Here is an 8,218-nt window from a genome sequence, read left to right on the forward strand (position 1 = left end):
AGGATCACCTTCGAAACTAGGTTCAGTAGTTGCTTCAGTAGGTACAACCACACTCGAAGATTCAACTGCAGCTTCTTCCATACAATCATCCTCCATGCTATAGGGTACTGATGATCCTAACTCAGTACTGCCTTGAATATTAGAATGAACCAATTGTTTTATAGGTACAAGTTGCATGTTAGTCACAATCTCTCGAGATTGTGACTGCTGATTCTTAATCACATGTGATTTAACTGAAGTTGACCTACATGCAAAAGGAAATATATTTTCATTAAAAATTATTGAAATCCTTTATGCTGGGGACTAACACCAAGATATGTGCATGGATGAGAGCGAAATGCGATGAGCTTGAAAAGGTCGCAGGTGAGGGAAGCATTGACAACCAAAAAATTTCAACTCATTATAGTTTGGTTTCTTCCCCAATAACTTCTCAATAGGATAGACCCCCTGCAGAACCTTAGTAGGCAGTTTTTTAATCAATTGAATAGCAACAATAACATCATATGACCAATACTCCATTTGTAAAGAGGCTTGTGCCAGTAACACAAGTGCCATTTCAACCAGATGTCTGTGCTTCCTTTCAATAATCCCATTCTGCTCGGATATGTGAGGGCATGATAACCTGTGTATAATGCCAGCTTTGATTAGTAGTGGTGAGAGACTACGAAACTCACCACCCCAATCGCTCTAAACTGCTTTAATGGAAGCACCAAATTGAGTTAACATCATTCTTTGAAACAACAAGAAGGCTTCAGTGGCATGAGACTTTTTTTAGGAGATAAACCCATGTATGTCGAGTACATGTAGCAACAAAAGAAACATAGAACCTGAATCCATTTGAGGAAACATGTGGAGGTCCCCATAAATCAGTAAATATAAGTTGAAATGGAGTATCATAGGATGTATTCGATTGCACAAAAGGTAATTTGTGGCTTTTACATCAAGTTCTTTAGTAACTTGTCTTAATATTTCACTAGAGGGATGGCCAACTCTTCGATGCCACAACTCCTCTATCTCATTAGGTACAATTTTAGTAACAAAACTAACATCAGCAGTAGTACACTTGTCTTCTCTTCCAGTCTTACTTGTTACAAACGAGTAAAGCCCTCCAGATTCTCATCAGTCAGAAGCACATGTCTAGTAACCTCATCTCGTACACATCAGCTATTGGCATGAAACTCAAAGAATATGTTGTTGTCCCTAGCAAGCTTTGACACTGAAAGCAAGTTCTTTGTTATATGAGTGACATGGTGAGTGGCACCTGAGTCCACCACCCACCGTTCAGAGGATGTAGTAGCAACATTTACTTGAGAATCCACTTTCCCACGAGAGCAACACTCACAGCCCTGATTACAACTAGTAGGGGTTGAACCAGACGAGGAGTAACTGCTGGTGGAGCTATCCTTGGAGGAAGGATAACTATTGATTGAAACGCAAGTAAAGTCTTCATCAAACCGATGCCAACAATGATCAACCAGGTGACCGAGCTTCCCACATAGTTGGCATTGAACACGCGTTCGACCTCACCCTCGACCACCGTTTCTTGCACCAAACAATGCACGACCAGTGATAACTCCGTAAAAATACTATTTTTAAGGTCATTTTAGATATATGTAGATGCATATAATTGCATTTGTGGTGGTTGTGTTATTTTATTTTATTAAGGTGCTATATGAGGAGGAAGGTGTGGTTTTTAGTGATGTGCAGAAAATAACAAGCAAAATAGGCGAGCTGGGAAGTAATGCCGCGGCATCACACGTTGCTGAAGCAGATTGAAATGCCTTGGCATTTCTGGCGCAGAAAACGACAAAAATATACAGCTGTACATGGACAACTGGCTCTGCACGTGAAATGATGGCTGTAACAGCCTGCTAGGGGACCACTGACACTTGGAGGATAAGGTTCATGCACAACATGTGATTCTAGGGGTATGAGGGGTATTTTGCACCCAACAATATCCCAACAACCTCATCATTACCCATAGATATTTTTTATTATATATTACACCTCACAAGAAAGAGAGTGTGTGGAAGAAAGGAGACGCATACTGTAGCAGAAAAATCAGATTTTTATTTTCCCTTTTCCTTTCTTCTTCCTTGGGTTTTCCTCCATTTATAAAGCTTCAAGGAGTGGTGAGCTAGGCGCCGAGAGGAGCTAGCGAGCTAAGGTGGTTCGTGGTGGTCGAGGAGACCTCCAGTGGCGCGCGTCGAAGGCTCTTTCTCACTTCCCTTTTCTCCTATTTTATTTATTTTATTTGTGGGCTGTTGGAACGAATATTTTATGGATTTTTCTATGAACATTTCGATCCCCACCATGAACTAACTTATTTGGTGGTGGTTGGTTTAATGGATGTTTAAACTTTATTTTAATGGTATGTTTAAGTTTATTTTGGTTCTTTATTTGCTTTGCTTATGAATGCTTCACCATCTAGGCTTGTAAGAGGCATGGAAATGTCCATTTCTTAGATGAAGGTTAGGTGTTCGGAAGAATCCTAAGCTAAAAATACTTGTAAGTATTCGGAAGAAACGCAAGATAAGATCCTCATAAGCAATGGGTTATGGTATTTTCAAGGGGCTTTGAACCGACCTAGGAATATTATAACCTAATCCCTTAGATCTCGGAAGAGACTAGGATAGGATTTCAATGACTAAAAAGGGTGTCTTTATCAATAGGTTAGGCTGTCCAACATCGTTGAGTGAGAGCAGATGCCTTGGCATCCTATTCTGTTAGGTTTCTGTGAGAACATTTTAGGAAAGCCCTGTCGAGTAAGTGAAGTCCAGAAAACTTAAATATACTTGAGAAATAAGGTTAGCATCCTTAGATCAATCCCTACCATTCATTCCATTGAAAGCTTGTCACGTGAGGATTATCTTCTTTTTATTTTATTTTCTATTTATTTACTGTTTTTTTTACCATTTTCCTTTGCCATGACATTTCTTTTTGTTACTCATACACATTTCATTTTCCTCGGTATAATCATTTGTGAATACCATTAGCTATACTTAATTAATTTAGAATAGTGCATAAATTTTACTCAATATCCTTCCAATCCTTGTGGAGACGATACTCACTCATCACTGTATTACTTTTGCGATTGTGTATACTTGCACATTATTTGCGTATAATTTTATAGTACTCGCAATACGCAACAAGTTTTTGGCGCCGTTGCCGGGGATTGGCAATTGGCGATGTTGAGTTTAGTTGTTGCACCGTTTTATTTTCTTTGTACATAGTTACTTGTTTTTGTGTTTACCTTTTTCAGGTGTTACGTTGTCGCATGACACATAAAAGACCCAAAGAACCATTATTTCATATAGAACCTGAGGCTCATGTTGTTCAAAATCAAGTGAAGGATCCTGCAGTTCTAAATGCCATGACAATTCCAAATACTAGAATGCTGCTCGACCACAAACTATTAGAGATTACTTAGCTCCTACCTTGGATGACCTAAAACCTGCTATTATACCTCCCAAGATTCAAGCAACCCAATTCGAGCTTAAACCGGTTATGTTCGACATGTTGGACTTGATTGGAAAGTTTGGTGGTGCTCCTCATGAGGATGCAAGGCAACATGTTTGAGAATTTTTGGAGGTTTATGACTCTTTTCGACAACAAGGTGTGCATGAAGATGTGCTGAAATTGAAGTTATTTCCATATTCTTTGAAAGATTATGCCAGGGCATGGCTCAATGGATTACCTTCCGGCTCGATAAGGTCTTGGGCTGAATTGTGCAAAAAAAATTTTCTACGGCATAATCCACCGAATATGAACAACCATCTTAGGAATGCCATAGCATCTTTTCATCAAGCTGATGACGAGTCAATGCATGAGTGTTGGGACCGCTACAAAGAATTTCTTCACAAATGTACCAACCATGGATTCCACGACTGGACTCAAGTCGTGATGTTCTACAATGGAGCCAATGCACCCACGAGGATGATGCTAGATGCCTGGACAAATGGCACTTTGCTTGACAAATCACCTGAAGAGGCTTTTGGCATTCTTGATCGAATTGCTAACCATGATTACCAATTTCCCTCTTCAAGGTTTGAAACTCGAAGAAAGACATCTGGGACATTCAAGTTGGAAGCTGAAGATTCAGTGTCGGCCCAACTCTCTACCATCACCAATATGTTGAAGAATTTGCAACATTCTAATGAGGTGAAAGAAGTGAAGGTTGATAGTTTGGCATGTCTGTTATGCCAAGGCAATCACCATGAATGTGAATGCCCGAACAATCAAAAGTCCATCAACTATGTGGGAAGCTTCAATGGATGGAGTCAGCATCCCAATTTCTCATGGAAAAATCAAGGAGCTTTTAATGTCAGTCATCTCGCTCAGCAGCAGTATATGGATGAGCCCCCAGCCTTGCGAACGAATATGCCATGGCATAATAAGGGGACAACATCTTCTCTTAATACAAGTTCTCTAGAGGCCACTATGCAAGACTTTATGGCAACTACAAAGGCTCTATTACAAGATCACGATGCATCTATTAAGAGTCAAGAAGAATTATTACAAAGCCAAGGGGCAATGTTGCAAAGTCATAATTTGTCTTTGAGAGCTTTGGAAATGCAAGTGGGTCATATTGCCACGGCATTACAAGAATACCAACCAGACAGATTGCCTAGTGATACTGAAGTCACAAAGGCTAAAGGCAGTGAGCAATTTAGTACATTCACCTTAGGGAGTGGCACCCAGATCTACAAAAATGCTAAGTTTGGGGAGGAAACACTCGAAGAGCCTAGCTATGAGATTGTGCATGAAGAATCTCATTTGCAAGAGGACTTACATTCGCTGGAGAACAAAGCTGGAGGTTCAATAAGTAAACCCAATGATGACAGGCAAAATAATGCCATGGCGAAAGAAAAACCCCCACTAGCAGGAGTTGATGACCAAAGGGAAGCTGCAGAATTTTGCCAAGGCAATTTTTCAGGCACTGGTGATTACTTGAAGCTCGATGAAGAAGACAAAGATGAGCTTAAGGATATTTCAAAAGAGACGGGTCAGTCTAGCTTACTCATAGCTAGACCAGGTACGAAATCTAAACCTTTGGATTTCATTGAATTTCCTCATCCTAAACTCCAAGTAGCTGTCCATTTTTCTAGGCTAGAAAGTGTGAAAGAACTAAGGAATGAAATGGAGATTAAATTCCCTGATGAGAAATTATTATTTGCCACGGCATTATCGTGGTATGCTGACATTATCAATTTTCTCGTTAGTGGTATTTTGCTTCCGTACTTGAATAGCCAGGGCAAGAACAAGTGGATGCAGGATGATGACCCCTACTTCTTCAAAGACTTTGCTGCCCAAGCAATTAAAATATGCCACGGCAACGGGGAGCGAAAAGAGATCCTATTTCACCACAAATTAGCTTTATGTGGAGAACACTCAAGAGGAGAGAGGACTACTGCAAAGATCCTACAGATCGGGTTCTATCGACTTACACTGAAGGTGGCGCTGTTATATATATGGAGCATTTTAGTCTATACTGGTGCTCCAATCGAACGCGACAAAAATGCCATAGAAATTCATGATGTTTTGGAGTTTGCATCCCTTCAACTCTCTTTAATTTATGTTTTAGAAGTTTTGTTTTGTTTTTTTTCATGAGTGTTTGTTTGTTTTTCTTTGTTTTATTTCTTTATTTTTATTTTTAATATTAGTTCTTTTTAGGACGAAGGGTGTTTTGGAGGAGGAATATGATGAAATCTCACGAGGGAACTTCACAAACCAATATGCCACGACAAATATAGATGTAATTGAGGCTCTAACAAGACGCAGTCGTGGCACCTGTTCACAAGGAGATGCTCCCACGTTTGGCTTATAATCTTCTCGTCATCCTGGACGTGATCTTGCCATCATTTGAGGATGCCACGATATTTGCAAATGTCACTCAGCAAGACAGTACACCCAAGCCAGAGGATGCTAACCCAAGCAACATGGACTAGATGACGTCTGAAGTCATCTGTTGGGCGTATGGAGACCTCAACATCTAAGAACACTGAAGGCCCTAGCACACCACCTGGTGAACCCAATTCTGATCCTGACAAAAGCCCCACGTCATTGAGGAAGTGCACCATGCGCAGTACTACTAGCACTACCAGCGCGACTCCACCACCATCTTAGGAAGACAAGGTACCTTGCATTGCATTGCATCACATAGCATGTAGTCTAGTTTTAACTTAGTTTTTATTCAGCATTGAGGATAATGTTTCTCTCAAGTTTGGGGGATGTAGTGTTCTTTGTAGAACATGTGCATGATAATATTAGCATAATGTTATGCCATGGCATCAGTAAATGGTAGGACAATTAGATGAAATGTTTTGATGATACCTGATGATGATGAACTTTTTAGGCTAGAAATTGAATGTAAATGACTGTTGAGAATGATAGAACTGACTCTAGGGCTTGATGCTTTGTGAATTATTCTTACACGATTTGTATGTTTTCTATACTTAAAGAACTTAGGAAGTTTTTATGAAAGAACTCTGGTTAGCCTTGGCATTAAAATATGGTATTATGCTTAAATTATAAATCACTGTTTAAGAACTCCCTTATCTCTGAATTTTGTTTAATTGTGAATAAATGCTTCGGCATAGCTGTAGAGGGACACTCCTCTTTGCCGTGGCATTTCCTGGAACTCTCTTTAATAAATGGCAGCCACGCGCATACGAGTGAATGAAAGTAGTCATGGGATGACTCTGCCTGACTAGCTTGGGGGTGGAAGGTATGCTCCCTTTCACCTAGAGTGTGGGATGGTAGGTGTGATGAGCTGACTCCCTTCGTAGCAGCGTAAAAAAATAAAAAAGTGGAAAAAAAAAGAAAAAAATGTGTACTAAATGAAAAGGGAGTATAAATGTGCTTAATGAATGAGTAAATGCCGTGGCGAAACTAGGGAACTCAATTAGAAATTGCCTAAATTCGTTAAGTATAGATTAGATACAATCAATCACACACAAACACCATAAAGGATCTTGACCTAGGGAAAAGTACTTGAATTCTTGATATGTCTAGCATGTTGAAGCCAATTTTTCTGAGGGTTGAAATTCAAATTTTGTCTTGTTGTCCTACTGTTGAAAATTGTCATGACATTTTGATTGTGTTAATTGTTATCCATTGCTTGAGGAAAAGCAATAGCTTAAGTTTGGGGGTGTGATAACTCCGTAAAAAGACTATTTTTAAGGCCCTTTTCACTTAAGTTATTGTTTGTTTAAGGGTACATATAGGTCATTTTAGATATATGTAGCTGCATATAATTGCATTTGTGGTGGTTGTGTTATTTTATTTTATTAAGGTGCTATATGAGGAGGAAGGTGTGGTTTTTAGTGATGTGCAGAAAATAACAAGCAAAATAGGCGAGCTGGGAAGTAATGCCGTGGCATCACACGTTGCTGAAGCAGATTGAAATGCCTTGGCATTTCTGGCACAGAAAACGACAAAAATATACAGCTGTACATGGACAGCTGGCTCTGCACGTGAAATGATGGCTGTAACAGCCTGCTAGGGGACCACTGACACCTCGAGGATAAGGTTCATGCACAACATGTGATTCTAGGGGTATGAGGGGTATTTTGCACCCAACAATATCCCAACAACCTCATCATTACCCATAGATATTTTTTATTATATATTACACCTCACAAGAAAGAGAGTGTGTGGAAGAAAGGAGACGCATACTGTAGCAGAAAAATCAGATTTTTATTTTCCCTTTTCCTTTCTTCTTCCTTGGGTTTTCCTCCATTTATAAAGCTTCAAGGAGTGGTGAGCTAGGCGCCGAGAGGAGCTAGTGAGCTAAGGTGGTTCGTGGTGGCCGAGGAGACCTCCGGTGGCGCGCGTCGAAGGCTCTTTCTCACTTCCCTTTGCTCCTACTTTATTTATTTTATTTGTGGGCTGTTGGAACGAATATTTTATGGATTTTTCTATGAATATTTCGAACCCCACCATGAACTAACTTATTTGGTGGTGGTTGGTTTAATGGATGTTTAAACTTTATTTTTAATGGTATGTTTAAGTTTATTTTGGTTCTTTATTTGCTTTGCTTATGAATGCTTCACCATCTAGGCTTGTAAGAGGCATGAAAATGTCCATTTCTTAGTTGAAGGTTAGGTGTTCGGAAGAATCCTAAGCTAAAAATACTTGTAAGTATTCGGAGGAAACGCAAGATAAGATCCTCATAAGCAATGGGTTATGGTATTTTCAAGGGGCTTTGAACCGGCCT

Source organism: Hibiscus syriacus, unplaced genomic scaffold, assembly GCF_006381635.1.
Source record: "Hibiscus syriacus cultivar Baekdansim isolate YM2019G1 unplaced genomic scaffold, ASM638163v2 tig00020627_pilon, whole genome shotgun sequence".
Lineage (NCBI taxonomy): Eukaryota > Viridiplantae > Streptophyta > Magnoliopsida > Malvales > Malvaceae > Hibiscus > Hibiscus syriacus.